Source organism: Erinaceus europaeus, chromosome 2, assembly GCF_950295315.1.
Source record: "Erinaceus europaeus chromosome 2, mEriEur2.1, whole genome shotgun sequence".
NCBI classification, from domain to species: domain Eukaryota; kingdom Metazoa; phylum Chordata; class Mammalia; order Eulipotyphla; family Erinaceidae; genus Erinaceus; species Erinaceus europaeus.
In genome coordinates, this window is record NC_080163.1 from 201946887 (window position 1) to 201968648 (window position 21762).

General features: G+C 46.2%; 1 long non-coding RNA gene across 1 annotated transcript in view; it reads left to right on the forward strand.

Annotated features, from left to right (window-relative positions):
• Positions 1–7879, forward strand: part of LOC132536866 (uncharacterized) — a 67723-nt gene extending 59844 nt beyond the window's left edge. Inside the window, exon 4 of the long non-coding RNA XR_009548414.1 lies at positions 7707–7879. This is a non-coding gene — a long non-coding RNA (uncharacterized LOC132536866). The remainder of the gene's footprint in view (positions 1–7706) is intronic.
• The last annotated feature ends 13883 nt before the right edge of the window (positions 7880–21762 follow it).

Genomic DNA, 21762 nt, shown 5'->3' on the forward strand with positions numbered 1-21762 from the left:
CCAGAGAGCTGGGGGACCAGGAGACAAGCTCCAGGCCTTCATCCATCTCCCTCTCTCTCTCTCTCTCTCTCTCCAGCCCTCCCTCATCTATCACTTAAATAAAATCCTTCAAAAAATATTTGTGAATCCATTGTTGCTCCCTCTTTGAAGTGTTAGAACTGGAATGGATAATTGATCATTAAATCATGTCCAACGCCGTCCCATTAAGTTATGTTGAAATAAGTCAAATCCCCCCAATTCAGTGCTCCTCAACACATGTCATTTTCTAGTTCACTGTCCTGCACACACACTCTCTCTCTGTCTCTCTCTCGTCTCTGTCTCTCTCTGGCCCCTTACTTTAGAACCTATAGTGGCTGGCTTGCATGACTGAGTCCTCTATCTGAGATGGGGAGTCCATGAAACACAGGGCTCTCCCCAGCCCTGTTCTAGTGTCCCCGAGAGCAAGTCAGGGACAGTCTCTTGCTTCTGTCGTACCTTTGCATGGCCTCAGGGTTCATTGCAATGTTGTTCCCCAGTCCAGCTGTCCTCTGGCTGAGCTCAGTCTTTGTAAGCTCTTCCCAGAAGAAGGGGGAGAATTGTCAACAGAACAAACAGATGCAAATGCAAGAGCCTGGGGCCCACTGTTTAGTCTGTGTGCCTGGGGCTCTTTACTTCCAGGTTTGAAATCTGGGAGGCCAGAGTCACCATCTTCAGGTTCTTAGAGCTTTCCCCTCAAGCTAAGTAAACCACCCCCCACCCCCACTCCTTTCCGATTCCCGATGGGAGCTGGGCCAGCAGTCCAGGTGGGAGGGAAAGGTGTCAAAGTGATCCAAAGTGATTGCTGTGGGCATTTGGGGGCTGGAGGCTTTCCTTAAGGGAACAAGAGTTTCCCCCTCCTGCCTCACCTCTCCCTGGGAGGACTGAGCAAGGACACCCCCCCGCAGTAACCATGCTTGCCGCTAGAGGGCAGTGTGCCCATTCCCGGGCCTAGCGTGTGTGGTCTCGGGCTGCAAGACCAAGCTGACAGTGTTGGAGGTTTCTTCCGAGTCATTTCAGAAGGTGCCCACCCCTTCACGTTGCCTGTCACGCCGGCCTCCTTACAGCTTGACAGAGGACAGTGTTCAATCAGATTATTGAGAAGCCCCTCCCTTTTCTGCATGGGAGGCAACTGTTTCAATGCATTTTGAAATTCCCTGGTTTGTTGGTTTGTTTGTTTGTTTTGTTTTTTTTGGTGGGAGAGATCTCTGGAAGCTCTAATGTTCTACTTCTGAATGGCATAATCACGGTCAATCCATAAGCAGCTGTTGGGGAGTGCCAGAGGACAGGGCAGTGGCAGTTAAGGTGATTACATACTGCTGTTGTGTGTCCACAGAACTGAAAACAGATTTTCATTTTTGGTTTTAATTGGATAGAGACTGAGAGGTAAGGGAAGATAGATGATAGATGGATAGACAGACAGACAGACAGACAGACATAAATAGATAAAGAGAAAGGCAAAGAGAAACTCCTGCAGCATTGGTTCACTTCTCCTGAAACTGCCCTCCTGGAGGTGAGGAGTGGGGGCTTGAACCCAGGTCCTTGCACACAGTAAAAGGTGCACCACCACTGGCCCCTAGCAGACCCTCAGTTGCCTGAGATGGAGACTTCTCGTTCCTATCTGTCTATTTATCTGTCTCTGTCTAAATAGTTGTGGCCCTTGGGCCTTGCGTTTGCATGATGCTATAGCTCCCGGGCCGACGTCTTTAATCTTTGTACTCTAAGGGGAAGGGGGCGGAGAAGAGAGACACAGCAGCACAGTGCCATCAGTCATGGAGCTTCCACCAGTGCCATGGCGATCCCATGAGGCGCTAGGGCTCAAGCCTTGAGCCCAGGGCCTTGTGCTTGGTAAGGCATGCACTCTACCGGGTGAGCTGTCTCCCTGCACCAGAGCCGGATCAGTGTCCTACAGCGCCTTACATACTCGCCACCTGTACTTTATGGGACAGGACTTGTGCTTTGATTCTGAGCTCCCCACACTCACCTGATTTCAGCACTGAGAGAGTGTGCCAGCCCAGCTTCCAGCTTCTATTTCCATGATGGAATTCACTTGTTTTCTTTTTCACTTTTATTGCCCACCCCCACCCCCCGTTGCCTATTTTCCTATAATTGGCCTTAGTGATATGGTAAGAATAACTCACCTAGTCGCTCACCCAGTGTGTATGGTGCCCCTGTGTCTATCATGTCTGATGCTCAGACAGTCCCACTGCTGGTCTCCATTCCACAGAGAAGAGGTCTCAATCTTCTACATAAGTAATCTGCTGTAAAAGATTATTTAGGGGGTTCGGGCAGTAGCACAGCGGGTTAAGCACACATGGCACAAAGCTCAAGGACGGGCATAAAGATCCTGGTTCGAGCCCCCGGCTCCCCACCTGAAGGGAGATCGCTTCATGGGTGGCGAAGCAGGTCTGCAGGTATCTGTCTTTCTCTCTGTCTTCCCCTCCTCTCTCCATTCCTCTCTGTCCTAGCCAACAACAGCAGCAATGGCAACCATAACAACAAGGGCAACAAATGGGATAAATGGCCTCCAGGAGCAGTTGATTTGTAGTGCAGGCACCAAGCCCCAGTGATAACCCTGGAGACCATATATATTTAGTATAGGTTCCTAAGGAACATATCTAAAATAGACTTCCCAGCTTTCCTCTACCCTAAGATTCCCTATTCTCATCTTCTCTATTCCTACTTTCTGGTGTCTGTTTCTGTAACAATTTGTCCTGCTTTATACCTTACTGCCTACTAGCCGCCAAATTGCAGACGCTATCATGATGCCATCCTCACTTCCCTGGGCAGATGACCTCAAACATGTGTCCTAGAACCTCACCTCTCCAGAGCCCTGCCCCACTAGGGAAAGACAGAGACAGGCTGGGGGTGTGGATCCACCTGCCATTGTCCATGTCCAGCAGAAAAGCAATTACAGAAGACAGACTTTCCACCTTCTGCACCCCAAAAATAATTTTAGTCCATACTTTCAGGGGGGTAAAAATAGGGAAGTTTCCAGTGGAGGTGATGAGCCACAGGTCTCTGGTGGTAGGAATGGTATGGAATTGTAGCCCTGTGACCTCATAATTTTGTAAAGCAATGTTACGTTTCTTTTTATATTGTTGTTCTTAATTTCTATTTATAAAATGGAAATACTGACAAGACTGTAGGTTAAGAGGGGGCACAACTCCACACAATTCCCACCACCAGAACTCTGTATCCACTCCCCTCCTTTGGAAGCTTTCCTATTCTTTATCCCTCTGGGAGCATGGACTCAGGGTCATTATGGGATGCAGAAGGTGGAAGGTCTGGCTTCTGTAATTGCTTCCCCGCTGAACATGAGTGTTGGCAGGTGGATCCATACTCCCAGCCTGTCTCTCTCTTTCCCTGGTGGGATGGGGTTCTGGGGAAGTGGGGCTCCAGGACACATTGGTGGGGTCATCTGCCCTGGGAAGTCCTGTTGGCATCATGGTAGCATCTGGAACCTGGTGGCTGAGCAGCCTGCTCCTCTGGTCCGGGATGTGTGTGTAAGTATGTAGGGAAGGAAACTTGGGAGGGGCTGTGTTAGATATTCTGTTACTTCCTTTTCTGTCTTTTAAAATTAGTAAGCTAATAGTGATTTACAAGATTATAAGGTAATTGCGGTATAATTCCACACCACTCCAACCAGTAAAGTTTTATGCCCTCCTGCCCAGCAGTAACTATGCATAGTTCTCCTAGGATCCTAGTTATGACTTGAATATACATATATGTATATATGTATATCTGTATACATACATATATTTCTTTTTTTTTTAGCTCATGTGTTCCAGTTCTCTATATTGCATTTAAGAGTGACATCATCTCATAGTTGTCCTTCTGCTTTCCTCTTCTCTCTCAGGTAAGAGCATCAGCACGCTTTAGGAATGCGCTATCAAGTGAAAACACAGACGAAACGTCAGAGGCAGCTCTTTCAGTAATAGCTCCCACGGCATCGGGGCAAATGTTTTATTTTGTCGTGAGTCGAATGCTCAGCAGCAGTCATCAAATGAGACTAAAGAAGCCTGTTTCTCGTGGTGCGACCCTCTAGAGCTCTAGAGCTCGTCTGTTAGTGTGACTGGTACTGACATTTTAGTGAATTCTCTGGTGGAGTATCAATCTGAAGTCTGCTGGGAAATTGTGCAGATGCCGTCACAGCCGCCATGTTGTCCCCTCAGCTTATTGCCAGTTCCCACGAGAGTTAGATGATATTCTCGGAGTGCCTTTCCCAACCAATCCTGTTCCGACTCATCATTCCTGGTTTTTGCCCTATAAAGCCCTCCTACTTCCGCTTCTCTCTCTCTTTCTCTCTCTCTCTCTCTCTCTCTCTCTCTCTCTCTCTCTCTCCCGCTTTTCACCTCGGTGAATGGACTCGGGGAAGGGTGCTGCGTGTAGAGGGAGGCCGCCATTTTTGCTAGCTCCATGGGGCCCGAACCGCTGTGCTCTCACCCAACTCTGAGGTGCCCGCGCGCATAAAGAATTGTGTTCCCTCTCCGCTCCGGATCTCCTCTCTCCCTCCTTCGTGTTGCAGCCTGGCAGAAGTCCATGCCAAGTTTTGTTTGTTTGTTTGTTTTGTTTTTTGACCCAGAGAGTTCAGTTTCATGAAATTAAACTTGAGGGTAAATTCTCAGTTATGTGAATATAAAGAAAGAAATAAAGAAGATAGATGAGCTCTAATGTATACATGTAGATAAGAGATTTCTAAAGAAAATCAAGAGCTGATGGCTTCAAGGTGTTAGCTATCACCCAGGGGAGTGACCTGGGGAAGAATTCAGTCTGCTCCCCAAGGCGTCAAACCAGTGGCCCTCCTTGTAAAGAAAGCAGAAAGCTGCTCAGAAAGCAGCATCCTACACTTGCAGAAAGTCTGGAATACCCTCTCTATCTCTCAGGTCCCCACTCCCCAGATGGAAGAGAGCTAGGCAAGTCTCACACAACCCTGGGCCAGATGATCAAGGGGCTTCTCTATGAGCGTGGATGCAAGAAGTCAGGATACATTAGGCTGAGAAGATAAAAACCTGGGGGGGGGGGGGCGGGGGTCGTGATCAAAGCCCCTAGGTGAAACACAGGCTGGCTCACAGAGCCACAGAAGCCCAGTGCTGAAAGCCCCTGCTGCCTCACAGACTCCATGCTGTGGTGCTTTGCAAAGGCTCCTGAGCAAATGAGGCAGTCCTTCCCTGCAAAGGGAAGTCAGTCTGGATGCCTGGACAGGTTGGGGGGGAGGGGACAGTGACTGTGATTATTTGCTGGCAGAGAGCTGACAAAGCAAAGAACATCTAAGTGATGCTTCCGACCTCTATGAAATTAAATGTTTTTCAGTAAGCCCATGATACTCTTTTATTGTAGGATACAAATAAAAACCATTGAAATGAGTTAATGGTTCTTACTCTCAACAAAGAAAACAGAAAGACAATGTAAGGCGGTGTGTTACACAGGGCTGGCTGAGCACAAGGATTGGGGCCTAGGCGGTAGCACACCAGGTGAGGTGCACATAGTACGAAACGGAAGGACCCGAGCAAGGATCTGGGTTCGAGTCTCTGGCTCCCCACCTACAGGGAAGGTCACTTCATTAGCAGTGACTCGGGTCTGCAGGTGTCTATCTTTCTCTCCTTCTCTCACTCCCCTTCTCTCAATTTCTCTGTCTTATCCGAAAAAAAAAAAATGTCCATAGAAGCAATGGATTCATAGTGCAGGCATCATGCGAGCCCCAGTGATAGCCCTGGAGGAAAAAAAGATAAAACAAAACAAATCATGTTGAAGGACTCAGATTTGAGCCCCTGTTCCCTGTCGGCAAGGGCAGTGTGTGTGTGTGTGTGTGTGTGTGTGTGTGTGTGTGTGTGTGTGTGTGTATAGAGGGGGGGAAGCTTCACACGTAGTGAAGTTGTGCTGCAGGTGTATTGATTTTTCTCTCTCTATCTTTCCCTCCCCTCCAAATTTCTCTCTATGCTATCAAATAAAATAGAAAGGAAAAGATAAAAGGAATGAGAAACATGGCCTATGGAAAGGTTGGATTCAGAGTGTCACCAGGCCCCAGTGATCAGTGGCAATAAAAAATTGTTTTAGAAAGTGACTCTGTGATGTGTTTGCTCCCATGAGTCCCTTCACACCTGGCTCTTTGGACTGTCTCTGTACATACTGCATGTACACCATTTTAAGTAACATGAATGCAGATTACTTTCTAGGTTAGTAGTGTACATCTTTATACAGTGCATGTATCTTTAATTCCCGGCAGAGCTGGGTCCTCCCTTATGCAAGATTTTAGTACTTCTGGGCCCACTGGTTCATCCTTTTTATGTCAGAGAGAGAGAGAGAGAGAGACAGAGACAGAGAGACAGAGACATCACTGTGCCAGAGCTTTCTCTGTCATATGGATAGGTGTTCACATCCTCGACCTGCTGAGCTGTCTTCTGGCCTCAGTTTGTTTGTTTGTTTATTGTTTTATAGTGTCGTTGCTGGAGCTTGAAGCTTCAACAACGAATTCACCACTCCTGGCAGTTATTATTATTTTTTACTTCTTTATTAGATGTGATAGGAAGAAATGGAGATGGGAAGGGGAGAGAGATGAGAGACGCCTGAATCACATGCTTCTCTGCACTGGAAGATTCCTTCCAGCAGGTGGGGAGCAGGGTCTGGAACCTAGGTCCTTGTACATGATAACGTGTGCTCTTAACCAGATGGGTCACTGGCTAATACCCCTCCTCCCAGAGTTTTTTAAATCACTTTATGGGGGGGGGCAATAGTTTATAGTATAATTATTGACACACGGGTAGATTTTCTCATCTCCCTGTGATAACTGTCTGCAAAACACACTCCACCCTCCATGCAGGTCTTTTTCCACCTCCGTCCCTGCCCTCTCCCTCCTTCCCCAGAGTCCTTTGCTCTGGTGCAATACACCACACCCAGGCCAAGTTTCCTTTGTGTTTTCCTTTCCTTTCTTGGTTTCTTGAGTTCCCCTGTGAGAGCATCCAGAGCCAGATCTTAATTGATTTACTTATTAACGGGACCAGAGCACAGCTCAGCCCAGCGGAAGGTGGTGCCAGCAGCCAGACCTGGAGCCCCGGGGAGCTCAGGCACGCAGGTCTGGTGATTCCAGCTGTACATCTCCCGCTTCCAGGACAGTTTGGTGTCCAAACAGACATGTTCTGAAATGATCAGGCCTCCGCTTCCACCTATAATGCTTGTCACCAAAGCAAGCTGAGTTCTTCTACAGTGGTATTTCAAAGTTTGTGATTGACGGTTCTTCAAAATGAATCTCCCTTAAAGAGATGCCAGAAGTGGAGTTGGCGAGATTGCTCAATGGATAGCGCACCTGCTCTGTCAGGAGAAGAAACCGGACTCACGCCTGGCCACCACTGCACTGGAGGAAGTCCCAGGGCTGTGATGTGTTTCCTGTTTCCTCTCCCTCTCCCTCTCCCTCTTCCTCTCTTTCTCCTTCCTCATCTCTTTGTCTCCTCATCTCTCTCTGTCTTTTAAGATTTTAGTTTGATAGGTCTGAGAGAAACTGAGGTGGAAAGAGGATGTAATAGGAGAGAGAGAGAGAGACCTGCAGGACTGTTTTACCACTTGTGAAGCTTCCCCTCTGCAGGTGGGGACTGGGGACTTGAACCCAGGTCACCATTTGCACGATTACACATGCACTTAAATAGGTATGCCACCACTCAGTCTCTCTCTCTCTCTTTCTCTCTCTGGAAAAGTAGGCCCACAATAGTGAGGCCCTGGTGATGACAATAAATAAGTGAAAGATGCCAAAAGCAGAAGTGGAAACGCCGGAGACGTGAGGCTGCCCCGGCGCCTTGGAATCTATACTTCCTAACTGTACCATAGACTAACCATCAACTGCAGACTAAATAAATCCCACGTGCTACGCCAATTTGTGATATTTTTACTTTTATTTGCACGCTACTGTGATTTAAAAAAAAAAAAAAAACAGAAACAGAAAGCCATCTAAAGTGATGTATGGAGTGAGTAGTAACGCTGTGTCACATATCATGCCAGAGGACAAACACTAGCACCCGGGGGGGGGGGGGCGAGGGAGGGCTCACCACACTTCTAATTAAAAGAAGCTTTGCTGTTCATGTTTATGGAAATGAAATGAAACTGCCCCACAGTCAGCTCTGCAGTGTACATTCCAGAGCCAGTGGCAGTTTCCCTAAAAGGTCGCCAGCCATTCACTGAGAGTTGCCGGGATGGTTGCTTTCGTGTGGTGTGTGACCATGTATCTTCCTCCTCATGTCCTGTGTGTGTGGTGTGTGACCATGTATCTTCCCCTCATGTCCTGTGTGTGTGTGGTGTGTGACCATGTATCTTCCCTTCATGTCCTGCATATGTGGTGTGTGACCATGTATCTTCCCCTCATGTCCTGTGTGTGTGGTGTGTGACCATGTATCTTCCCCTCATGTCCTGTGTGTGTGTGTGGTGTGTGACCATGGATCTTCCCCTCATGTCCTGTGTGTGTGTGGTGTGTGACCATGTATCTTCCCCTCATGTCCTGTGTGTGTGTGGTGTGTGACCATGTATCTTCCCCCTCATGTCCTGTGTGTGTGTGGTGTGTGACCATGTATCTTCCCTTCATGTCCTGCATATGTGGTGTGTGACCATGTATCTTCCCCCTCATGTCCTGTGTGTGTGTGTGGTGTGTGACCATGTATCTTCCCCCTCATGTCCTGCGTGTGTGTGTGTGGTGTGTGACCATGTATCTTCCCCCTCATGTCCTGCGTGTGTGTGGTGTGTGACCATGTATCTTCCCCCTCATGTCCTGCGTGTGTGTGTGTGGTGTGTGACCATGTATCTTCCCCCTCATGTCCTGTGTGTGTGTCTGGTGTGTGACCATGTATCTTCCCCCTCATGTCCTGTGTGTGTGTGGTGTGTGACCATGTATCTTCCCCCTCATGTCCTGCGTGTGTGTGTGGTGTGTGACCATGTATCTTCCCCCTCATGTCCTGTGTGTGTGTGGTGTGTGACCATGTATCTTCCCCCTCATGTCCTGCGTGTGTGTGTGGTGTGTGACCATGTATCTTCCCCCTCATGTCCTTTGTTTGTGGTGTGTGACCATGTATCTTCCCCTCATGTCCTGTGTGTGTGGTGTGTGACCATGTATCTTCCCCTCATGTCCTGTGTGTGTGGTGTGTGACCATGTATCTTCCCCTCATGTCCTGTGTGTGTGTGTGGTGTGTGACCATGTATCTTCCCCCTCATGTCCTGTGTGTGTGTGGTGTGTGACCATGTATCTTCCCCTCATGTCCTGTGTGTGTGTGGTGTGTGACCATGTATCTTCCCCTCATGTCCTGTGTGTGTGTGGTGTGTGACCATGTATCTTCCCTTCATGTCCTGCATATGTGGTGTGTGACCATGTATCTTCCCCCTCATGTCCTGCGTGTGTGTGGTGTGTGACCATGTATCTTCCCCCTCATGTCCTGTGTGTGTGTGGTGTGTGACCATGTATCTTCCCCCTCATGTCCTGCGTGTGTGTGTGGTGTGTGACCATGTATCTTCCCCCTCATGTCCTGTGTGTGTGTGGTGTGTGACCATGTATCTTCCCCCTCATGTCCTGTGTGTGTGTCTGGTGTGTGACCATGTATCTTCCCCCTCATGTCCTGTGTGTGTGGTGTGTGACCATGTATCTTCCCCTCATGTCCTGTGTGTGTGGTGTGTGACCATGTATCTTCCCCTCATGTCCTGTGTGTGTGTGTGGTGTGTGACCATGTATCTTCCCCCTCATGTCCTGTGTGTGTGTGGTGTGTGACCATGTATCTTCCCCTCATGTCCTGTGTGTGTGTGGTGTGTGACCATGTATCTTCCCCTCATGTCCTGTGTGTGTGGTGTGTGACCATGTATCTTACCCCTCATGTCCTGTGTGTGTGTGGTGTGTGACCATGTATCTTCCCCCTCATGTCCTGCGTGTGTGTGTGGTGTGTGACCATGTATCTTCCCCCTCATGTCCTGCGTGTGTGTGTGGTGTGTGACCATGTATCTTCCCCCTCATGTCCTGTGTGTGCGTGGTGTGTGACCATGTATCTTCCCCCTCATGTCCTGTGTGTGTGTGGTGTGTGACCATGTATCTTCCCCTCATGTCCTGTGTGTGTGTGGTGTGTGACCATGTATCTTCCTCCTCATGTCCTGTGTGTGTGGTGTGTGACCATGTATCTTCCCCCTCATGTCCTGTGTGTGTGGTGTGTGACCATGTGTCTTCCCCCTCATGTCCTGTGTGTGTGTGGTATGTGACCATGTGTCTTCTCCCTCATGTCCTGTGCGTGTGGTGTGTGACCATGTATCTTCCCCTCATGTCCTGTGCGTGTGAGAAACCTAAAAGAGAAGAGAGTTTCCTTTGGGAGAGATATGAAAACTATGGAAGAAGAGTACAGTGGGATTCCTCATGACAACAAGAAACTAGTAATTAGGGAGAGAAACATGGACAGGAGTATCATAAGATCTCTTTTTTTTTTTTGAATGATCTTTATTGGATAGAGACAGTTAGAAATCAAGAGGGAAGAGGAGAGACAGAGAGGGAGAGAGGCAGAGACACACCTGCAGCCCTGCTTCACCACTCGTGAAGCTTTCCCCCTGCAGGTGGGGACCGGGGGCTCAAACCTGGGTTTTGTGCACTGTAACGTGTGCACTCAACCAGGTGCGCCACCACCTAGCCCCATCATCATAAGATTTCTTTTTAAAATATCTTTATTTTATTTTATTTTTTGGAAGGTGACAGAAATTGAGAGGGAAGGGGAAGATAGGGAGAAAGACAGAGAGACACCTGCAGCCCTGCTTCACCACTTCTCACACATCGTGACATGTGTGCTCAACTAGGCACACCATTGCCCGGCCTAGAAGTTTCCTAAGATTTCACAAGTATTTGTACTGGAATAGCAGGGAGGAGAGAGGAACTGGAGGGCTTCCTGCAAGAGGATGATGGGATTGGAGGTGAAGGCAGGTGATGGGGTGATGAGGAGAGTTGGGAAGTAATTAATGACACTGAGCTCCTGGCCTTTGCCTATTCCTTCTTCTCAGGGTTGCTGGGATTTGACGGTTTCCCATAAGGAGCCAGTTTTATGTCATTTCTGATAGTAACTTTTCTTTAATATTTTATTTATTTATTATTGGATAGATACAGAGAAAAAAATGAAAGGAGAGAGGGGACATAGAGGAAAAGAGACAGAAAGACATATGCAGCCCTGCTTCACCACTCCTGAAGCTTCCCCTGCAGGTGGGGTCCAGAGTCTTGAACCTGGGTCCTTGCACTATCATGTGTGTGTTCAACCAGGTGTGTCACCGCCTGACCCCAGAGTTTTTCTTTTCTATTCTTTCCTATCCTTTCCTTTCCTTTTCTTTCCTTTCCTTTTTCTTGTCTTAATCACCACCAGGGTTATCTCTGGGGCTTGGCACCAGCACTAGCGATACACTGGGGTGGGGACTGTTTTTTTCTTTTCTTTTTTTCCCCCAAATATCTATTTTATCTGATAGGACAGAGAGAAATTGAAAGGGGAAAGTTATAGAGAGGGGGGGGCGCAGAGAGGGCGGTGAGACACCTGCAGACCTGCTTTGCTGCTTGTGAAGTTTCTCTCCTGCAGGTGGGCAGCAGGAGCTTGAACCCGGGTCCTCACACATGGTGAGGTGTGTGCTCAACCAGGTGCACCACCACCCGGCTTCCTAAATAAACTGTCCTTAAAGACTCCTATTGTGATTAAACTGGATGCCTTTGGTTCAGAGTTTTAAGGAGACCATTTGAATACTTGCTACTGGGCAACAACATTTGATAAGAGTATTTTAAATCCTGTTGTGATTATAATAACTGGCTCTAAGCAGAACAAACAAACAAACAAACAAGGTGAGTCGGTGGTGACTGGACTCTGCCTCCAGTAAGATCTAAAGAGGACAGAGCAGGGTGTGCACTGGACAGACAGATTCACATCTGGCTGGAGGGTGGAGGGTCTCCACAGGCCCTGGGGGGCGTAGAGGAGGAGGAGTCCTGGCTGCAAGGTGAACCGCTCGCTGCTCCCACATCTCTTCTCACTCCAGCAGTCCACACCAAACACTGCCTTCCAGAAGACCAGGACCCAGTCACAATCCCAACAGGGTTCCTCTTCTGCCTCGGCGACCATACTGGACGCGAGTTTAGGAAGCAGGGGAGTACCTGGCTTCTTTTACTTTGTCTTCTTTGGGCTCCTGAGTGCCTGCTCTTGGGGTGACGCTCTGCTCTGCTCCAGATGTGGGTCAGGAGGGCTCACACCCCCTCCTCGTCCTGAATTCCTCTCACCAGCTGAGAAACGTGGAGAGCAAGAGGACACAAGGAAGCCGTGCTTCTGAGCTTTGTCTCGCCATCCTAAGAAGACATTGTGGATTGCAGTCCTTACTGTTACTGTGAGACAGTGTTCTGGATTCAATTGTTGTTCTGAGGAGACATTCCAGATTTGATAACTGCAAATAACACTTCCCCCTTACCCCCCATAAAACCATGTTGACTCTCACAAGGATGCCCTGGCTCTTCCACTGAGGAAAAATGTGATGCTCAGAATACAGGACCCTGGGCGGAGAGTAGCTAGCACAATGGTTATACAAAGAGACGCTTGTGGCTGAGGCTCCAAAGTTCCAAGTTCAATCCCCCACACCACCATCAACCAGAGCTGAGCAGTGCTCTGGTTAAAAAATAAATATATAGGGAGTCAGGCAGCACAAAGCACAAGGACTGGCCTAAGGATACCGGTTCGAGCCCCGGCTCCCCACCTGCAGCGTGAAGCAGGTCTGCAGGTGTCTGTCTTTCTCTCCCCCCTCTGTCTTCCCCTCCTGTCTCCATTTCTCTCTGTCCTGCCCAACAACGACAATATCAGTAACAACAACAATAACTACAATAACAAACAAACAAGGGCAACAAAAGGGAAAATAAGTAAATAAAAGAATAGGGGACCTCATAACAAAAGTGCAAGATAAGGAGTCAAGACTCTGCTCACAGCCTGTGCCTGAGTGGCTCTGGGGCTTGGTGACCCTAGTGGTAAAGTGGTTCCACCAGTTATCCTTGCGGATAGAGACTGAGTGGAAAGATGAAAATGTACTGGCCGGAACCTGGAAGCAACCCAGTCGTCCAACCACAGATGTGACTGAGAAAGTTGTGGTCTCTGTACATAATGGAATATCACTCAGTGGTTAAACATGGTGAAGTCACCTTCACCTTGTTTTGGATGGAGCTTGAAGAAGTCTGGTGAAGTGACATCAATCAGAAAGAGACGGGTGAATATGGGATGATCTCACTCATACACAGAAGTTGGGAAATAAGAGCAGAAAGGGAAACACAAAGCAGAACTTGGACTGGGTTTGGTGTCTTGCACCAAAGTAAAGACTGGGGTGGGAGTGGGGGGCTCTCAGGTCCTGGTGTATGATGGCTTAGGGGGACCTGGATTGGAGGGGCGAGAGTGTTTTGCAGAAAATGGAGAAATTTGATCCATATGTCGACAACTATATTCATGGTAATTAAATGAACCCCCCTCAATAAAAAGAAATAAAGCAAAAATATTACTTCCATGACATTTGAGTTTTTTTCCTGAAAATGATAGTTTTAACCAGTGTGCAGCTGCTGCTCTGTGTTTTATAAAGTGTGTTTTGCACTGCGGTTAAGCCCAATTTTAAGACGCTCTTGTTGGAATTTGTGGGCAAAGAATGTGGTGATTAAAGCCTGGTCTGCAGAGAGAAAAGTGAGGGCACTTCAGTTTAACATCGTCCCTGTGCCTCACCTCTCTAATGTCATGGACGACAAAGAAAATCAGGTCTCATCCAGAAAGACAAGCCCATCCTCACCTGCGTAACACCTGCTTCTGTTTGGATGCAGGGACAGCTGGAAGACTACAGCGAACCGGCTCAATGATTTTTCCACTCTTGGAAGTAGAATAATCCTCCCTAACCAAAACCCCCGATTTTTCACTCATTTAGGTAGATCGTTTCTACACCAAAAGGGGGAAAAAAATATCCGTTCGATCCAGAGACGAAGTGGGAAGTGCCAGAGGGTGCCCAGATTCTTTGGTCTGGCAGACATTTAAAACTGACTCTAGCCAGGGACTTCATCTCTTTTTCCATTCCCCTTTCTCGTCCTTGGCACACCACCGCCCTCTGCTATCTGAAAACAAGACACATTCCTTCCTCTCCCAGAGAGTCAAGGCCTGTTTGAGCCACAAGTAGAAACCCGGCCACTGCTTCCAGAAGCGTTAACTCCAGTCTCCTGCATTTGCAGAAGCCCATTAGACTCAGGTGCCACTGGACCTGGGCAGGGAAAGTTTGTGGGGAAGGACATGTGTGACCCAGTGTTTCTTCAGCTGACAGCGGTGGGACCGGGGTGGGGAGGTTCTTTTTTCTGCCCCACTGGGGACCCAGAGCAGATGTGTTCAACCTGTGAATGGAGCAGTGTGGCCTGGGGCCAGTTGTGTGCTGGTGGATGTGCGTCTTCTCCTTGGAGATGGGCAGCATCTCTCTGGGATGAAGACTTTGGTCTTCTGGACAAGGACTTCACCCAACCTTGACTTCATTCTTGTATCTAGGTCTCAAATAACCAGAGGACAGGTGTGCCTGTGTGTGTATGTCGGTGTTCCTTTAAAAAATTATTAGTGGGAGGATTGGGATACAGTCCTTTGGTGGTGGGAATGGTGTTGATGTACACTTCTATTAGCTACATGTAGAAAAATATATATATTAGTGGGGAGTCGGGCGGTAGCGCAGCAGGTTCAGCACATGTGGTGCAAAGCGCAAGGACCAGCTTAAGGATCCCGGTTCGAGCCCCCGGCTCCCCACCTGCAGGGGAGTCGCTTCCCAGGCGGTGAAGCAGGTCTGCAGGTGTCTGTCTTTCTCTCCCCCTCTCCGTCTTCCCGTCCTCTCTCCATTTCTCTCTGTCCTCTCCAACAATGATGACATCCATAACAACAACAATAATAACTACAACAATTAAAAAAAAAAAACAAGGGCAACAAAAGGGAATAAATAAATATTTAAAAAATATTAGTGGTTTTAAGGATGTAATTAATATTATGATATGATATAATATAGGTATAATTCAACACTGTCCCCACCACTAGAGTTCTGTGTCCCCAGGAAAAGAAGACAAGCAGGAGGGAATGAAGAGGCAAAAGACGAAAAGACTGTACTTCTGCAAAACCCTTGCTCACGTAATCTCATACCCACAGTCCCCTGTGAATTTACGTCTCTTGTGTGCTCACGATGGCAGCTATCTGGGCCCACTTGGCCCAGCCTCCCTTACATTTACAGGCAAAAGCAAGTTAATCCTAACATACATCTATATGTACAGCTACATAGGTATTTTTTGCCCATTTTTATTCACTTCTACGGCCCTGCCTTCGCAGTTATTAAGAGGTACTAGAGTATTTTCTCACTAAATGGTCATTCTGTTTCAAGGGTATGGGGCAGGGGGTGGTGGCGAATTAATTTCTTTGGGCAAAGTGTAAGCCCAGATGGCAACGCGCGTGGTTTTGTTCCTCATAGTCTGGCTCCACTCTGCTGGTCCTTAAACAAGAGCCCTTGTCTGGGGAAGGGTTGGGGTGGGGAAGTGACCACACTCCTCACATCTTCACAGACCAAATGCTGAAGGTGGGAACTTTGCTGTGAGATCAAATTCATTTTCTCGACTACAGGGCAAGTCTGACCCTGTTCACCAGAGTCCCTATGGCCACAGAAACACCACCGTAGAGTTTGATTGACTTTCCTGCTGCCACAAGTGTACAGTTTTCAGTCCTCTTGATTTCCTACATGTCTCCTTGGGGTTTCACGTAAGAACCTGTGGTTTCTACAGCTCTGAACAGCAATCTCTAGCTCCCTTTCTTTTTAAAAAATTTTTTTATTATCCTTATTTATTGGATAGAGACATCCAGAAATCAAGAGGGTGACAGAGAGGGAGAGAGACAGAGAGATACCTGCAGCACTGCTTCACCACTCGCAAAGCTTTCCTCCTGCAGGTGGGGACCAGGGGCTTGAACCTGGGTCTTTGCGCATTGTAATACATGCGCTCAACCAGGTGCGCCACCACCTGGCCCCACTAGCTCCCTTTCTTTTTTTTTTTTTTTTTAATTTTTATTTATTTATTCCCTTTTGTTGCCCTTGTTGTTTTATTGTTGTAGTTATTATTGTTGTTGTTGTTGGATAGGACAGAGAGAAATGGAGAGAGGAGGGGAAGACAGAGAGGAGGAGAGAAAGATAGACACCTGCAGACCTGCTTCACCGCCTGTGAAGCAACTCCCCTGCAGGTGGGGAGCCGGGGTTCGAACCGGGATCTTTATGCCGGTCCTTGTGCTTTGCGCCACGTGCGCTTAACCAGCTGCGCTACAGCCCGACTCCCACTAGCTCCCTTTCTTAAGCTACCCGGATCCTGAATGCTTATGGGTAGACCCTTTATATCTTCCTCATGGATTTGAAATGATTGCAGATATGGCCCCTGCAGGAAACCTCCTGAATCTCTCCCTCCCTCCCTGTTCCTGTCCCTGCACAATTGCCAACCTTCATATATTGATGTTCCTTTATTTGCCAGAAATCCTAGCTGTTCTCTGATGAAATTTGTTGAGGTGTTCTATTGTAATGTTTGTTTTCTCGATGGGGGTGACCCAACTTCTTGAGACTAGGTCATGGAAATAAGAGTTTTAATATCGTTTAACACTATTGAGGATGTTCAAATAATCTTGGAACTTTCCCTTTATTATCATGTATCTGGATTTCATATCTTTTCCCCAGATTGGTAGGGGTAAACAGATTTAGAATTTCAAAAAATTTTTTAAAAGTAGATAAAATAAGCCTAAGTTTGTCCTCTTGTTCCCATCAAATAAGGTTTACATGGCCATTTAATAGGAAAGTACTCTAGTGCCTTTTAAGTCAACCTTGACAGTGAAATGAAGAGAGATCTCTGATAATCTAAAGCTATCTCCCCCATTATCAGAAGGTATAGTTAAGTAAATCTAGTTTATACAGGATCCAGTATATTGTTTTTCTGACTGTGTTGATTTGTCTCTTTGAACTCAGTTCACATTTGGGAGATTTTCTTACCTTTGTGAAAGGATAATTTAAAAAAAAAAAAAAGTGATTCGATGATTATTTAACCTCACACAAAAATGTGGAGTTGACGATTTTGTGACCATGCTTGAATCAATTTTGAAATATAATCTATTTCTAAATGAAATGAGGTTCAGGGACACTTTGACAACCAGCAGAAGAAACATCAGTCAGGCTTGTGGGTGTGGCCTGGAGCTTGTACTACCATCACTTTATCTTCTCTGCTCAATGCAGATTTTTTTTCTCCTTATATGAAAACCACCATTACGTAGAAAGCTAGCATATGTGTACCATATGCTTTCATATCTCTGGGGTTATTGCCAGCAGAGTACACACAGCATATTTATAATAAGGTAAATGGGTCATTGCCACACTAATTCTATTTACAAAGTCTGCTAAAAGGCTCAACCTATATAACATTAAAGGACATGGGAAAGGATATATATATTATTTTTTACCCAGTGAAAATCTGATTTCCCATAATTATTCCTATGTTTTAGTGTTTTCCATTGAGACGCTTTGTTCTCTGAGGCAGAGAACTTCAACTTAGTGTTTTCCTGCAGACTTGAAGGAGATTGCAAAAGGCGTCAAACAGGAAATGTATCGTCTATACTTTCTACTTCTCCTGAGACCTTATGAACACAGACATACCAGGGAAAAACCAGCAGAGCAGCTCAGTGAGGAGAAGATATCAGAGTAGACACTGCTGAGTCTAATAATCTTAATAAGTTTGCAGCATTCCTGAGTTCTTCAGTCTTTTGTCCAAGAAAGCAAACTTCATGTGGGATTGTATCAAAATCACATGGTTCCAATCACCACGAAAATGTTTTGTCATTACTTCCTGGAGGATCTGCAGAAACAGGGATATTTATACATGTAAGTATCAGGATTTTCCAAAACTGGCCTCTTTTGGAAGGCCAATCTATGGCTACATCTAATTAACATGAGAATAACAGAAAGTTCTATATAGCAAGAGATCTCAGAGAGTCAGTCAGTCGAAATCAGCATCCTACTTGTACACTCTAGCAAAAACCTACCTTCTGTCTAGGACTGGTTGTTGTTTTTTTTCATTTATTTATTTTTTTGTTAGCCTCTAGGGTTATAGCTGGGGCTCAGTGCCTGCACTATGAATCCACTGCTCCCAGAGGCTTTGTCATTGTTGTGGTTATTATTGTTGTTGTTATTGCTGTCATTGTTATTGGATAGGACAGAGAGAAATCCAGAGAGGAGGGGAAGACAGAGAGGGGGAGAGAAAGACAGACACCTGCAGACCTGCTTCACTCCCCATGAAGAGACCTCCCTGCAGGTGGGGAGCCCAGGGCTCGAACCAGGATCCTTATGCCAGTCCTTGTGCTTCATGCCATGTGCTTTTAACCCGCTGCGCTACCGCCTGGCCCCTGGGCTGGTCTTTATAAAAAGTTGGTATGGAGACAGCATAATGGTTATGCAAAGGACTTCCATTCCTGAGACTGAGCAGTCCTAGGTTCAGTCCCAGGCACCACCATAAAAGATTTATTACAAGGCTATTAGGACCTGCCGGGTGTGAAGTTTAGTCTTAACAGACTGAAAGCTATGGTGAAGGAAAAGAAAATGAAGAGAGAAAAAAGGAGGGAAACAGGAGAAGCCAGGACAAGAGAGAAAGGCAAAGGACTCTGAGGAAGGGAGGGAAAGGAGGTGGGTCGAGGGGGCTTGGGACCCTGGTGTATGGCAGTGGGAAGGACCTGAGCTGGGGGTGGCAGTACTCTGTAGAGACTTCTCACTGGGAGATGAGGAAGTGTCCCCAAGTGTCCACAGTTGTACCCTGAGCTGTTAACCCTCCAACACAATGATCTGGAAAACAGCGACAACAGAGGCCGAGAGAGAGTGAGAAAGGGTAGAGGCATCTGACCAATAAAACGGGTCTTTAAATGTAGCCAAGCTTGAGTCTGGAAACCAGTCAGAGCATAGGTTCTTAGAACTACCAGTAGAAGGAAACCATTAAATGTCCCTGCTCAGCACTATTTGATGTCCCCAATGAAACAAATTGCCATTAAGAACCTCTTGTCTTGGGGCTGGGTGGTGGTGCACCTGGTAGAGCGCACATGTTACAGGGCGCAAGGAGGGCCCAGGTTCACAGCCCCGCCCCACCTGTAAGGAGAAAGCTTTGTGAGTGGTGAAGCAGTGTTGCAGGCGTCTCTCTGTCTCTCTCCCTCTCTATTCCCCCCTCCCCTCTTGATTTCTGGCTGTCTCTATCCAATAAATAAAAATAATTTTAAAATTAATAGTTAATAAAAATAATTTTAAAAATATTTTTAAAAAGAAAATCTTGTCTCTCTCATTGTTGGGTAAAAACTTTTCTACTTGAGGCTGTGCAATGAAAGCTAAGTCACACAACTGCATCTTGCCAAAAATATTTTATCAATTTATTTGTTCTTCTTTTGATTGGTGAACTTAATATTTTATGTTTTGGGTGTTTTGCTTGTTTTTTTTGTTTGTTTTTTGTTACTGTGTTCCAGGATCCAAGTTTCTTTCAATACTAGATTTTGTGTCATAAAATTTCAGAATATGCATACACACACGCACATACACACACACACACACACACACAGCTTAGTTGTGTGAATCTAGCATCCTGATAACAGCATGTCCTTAACTTAGCACATGGGGAAGGTTTTAGAGCACCATGGGTGTATTTTGTTTTGTTTTTAGAGCACTGCTCAGCTAGGGCTTATGATGGTGCTGGGGACTGAACACAGGACCTCTGGTGCCTCAGGTATAAAAGCCTTTTTCATCATGATTATGCTATCTCCCCAGCCCTGCCAGTACTTCTGTTTAAACATACTCATTTCTCCCCATATCTTCTTGTGGTTTGTTGTATTGTTGTTATTTGAGAAGTTCATTATATTTAAATGTATCCAGGACAGGGTCTGTGAATAGACTCCAAATGACGTTTTAAAAGCTGTTTCACTGAGAATTTGTACTCCCTTTGCTTAAGACTGTAACGTGTTCACTGCAGCCCTCTCAGCATCCTCTACTTAACTTTATTAGTGTTTGCTGTCCATTTTTTTTGTTTGTTTTTGTTTGTGAGTTTTCACTTGTAGCTGGACAGTGGCTGGCAAAATTGTCAGGGTAAGGAGGCATGGTTTTGCCCTCATGTGACTTGATTGGTCAGTATTTTTTCTTATATGAATTTTACTTTTGGCGTATTTAATATCCCATAGCCAGTGGGGTTAGATACCATAATAATTATACAAAAAGACACTCATGCCTGAGCCTCCAAAGTCCCAGGATCAATCTCCCTCATAGCCAAACCTATCCTTACCTAGATTCCCCCCCATCTTTTCTTACAGGTTTTGTTTGTTTGCTTTGAAGTTACTGGATCTCATGAATGTTAGCTGCCAGGCCAACTTTTTTTTTAATTTTTTTTTTTTACTATTTTTATTTTACACAGAGAGCTAGAGATAGAAATAGAGATAGAGATAGAAGAGGCAGAGAGACACCACAGCATCACAGTGTCTCTCTACCATCCATCAAGTTTTCCCCCTTGGCTGTGCTGCTCTCATATTGTGCTGGGGTTTGAACCCAGCACCTTGGCCATGGTTCACTGAGCTGTTGTTTCTAACCAGGTGAGCTGGCTTCTGGTCCACTAGGGTTTTACATCAAGTCTTTTGCAACACCATTATGCAAAACCACTCCACTCATACAGATCTTTTCAGAGAGTCTGATTCGGACTCTGTGGATTTTTTGTTGTTTTATTACTTTGAATTCCATTGATTCCTGAATTGATTCCCCCCCCTTTTTTATGTTTGTTTATTGGATTTTGGTCATTCCCTTCTCATCAGATGATTTCTTGCTAAGGCAGCTTACATGATTATTGTCACTATATCTTACTACTTCCCTAACACATCTACTTGATGCTATAATTTCCCCCTTTTAGCACTGTTTTCACAGCATTATACAATCCTGTCACGTTCTGCTTTCATTTGGTTTAAAATGCTTTGTTCAAAAAGTTTGTTAAGTTTGGGAGTGACTCTCTCCCCTAATCCAGCTTGCTAGCCCTATTCTCAACTCTGACACAATCTTCCCAGACAATACTTTTCAGTTCACCTCCATGTTAGCTATCAAGCGCAAACAAAAATTACTAAAGTCATGGGCCCCTAGGAACATACCTAAAATAGACTTCATTACTTCTTTCCACCCTAATGTCCCTGTTGTCATCTGCTCTATTCCTCCTGTATGGTTTCTTTCTATTAAAAATTTTGTCCTGCTTTATATCTTACCACCTTTCAGCCACCAAGTTGCAGACACTACTATGATTCCATCCTGACTTCCCTGGGCAGACGACCTCACCCATGTGTCCTGGAACCCCACCTCCCCAGAGCCCTGCCCCACTAGGGAAAGAGAGAGACAGGCTGGGGGTGTGGATTCACCTACCAACACCCATGTCCAGCGGAGAAGCAACTACAGAAGCCAGAACTCCCACCTTCTGCTCCCCATAAAGAATTTTGGTCCATACTCCCAAAGTATTAAGTATTAATTATTCCATAATAAGTGAAGATGATTAAAGAGCTCTGAACTCTGATTCCATCAGGAACCAGAGAGGGCAGAGGGGGAATAAAAGAATGACACTCAGTAGTATTAGGTGTAAGTGTGCTTAGAAAGGAAGAGAAGGCAGAAGCATAGGAAAAAAAATGGGCAAATATATATAAATATAGATAATTATAGAAATAGGGGTCAACCCATATCTGT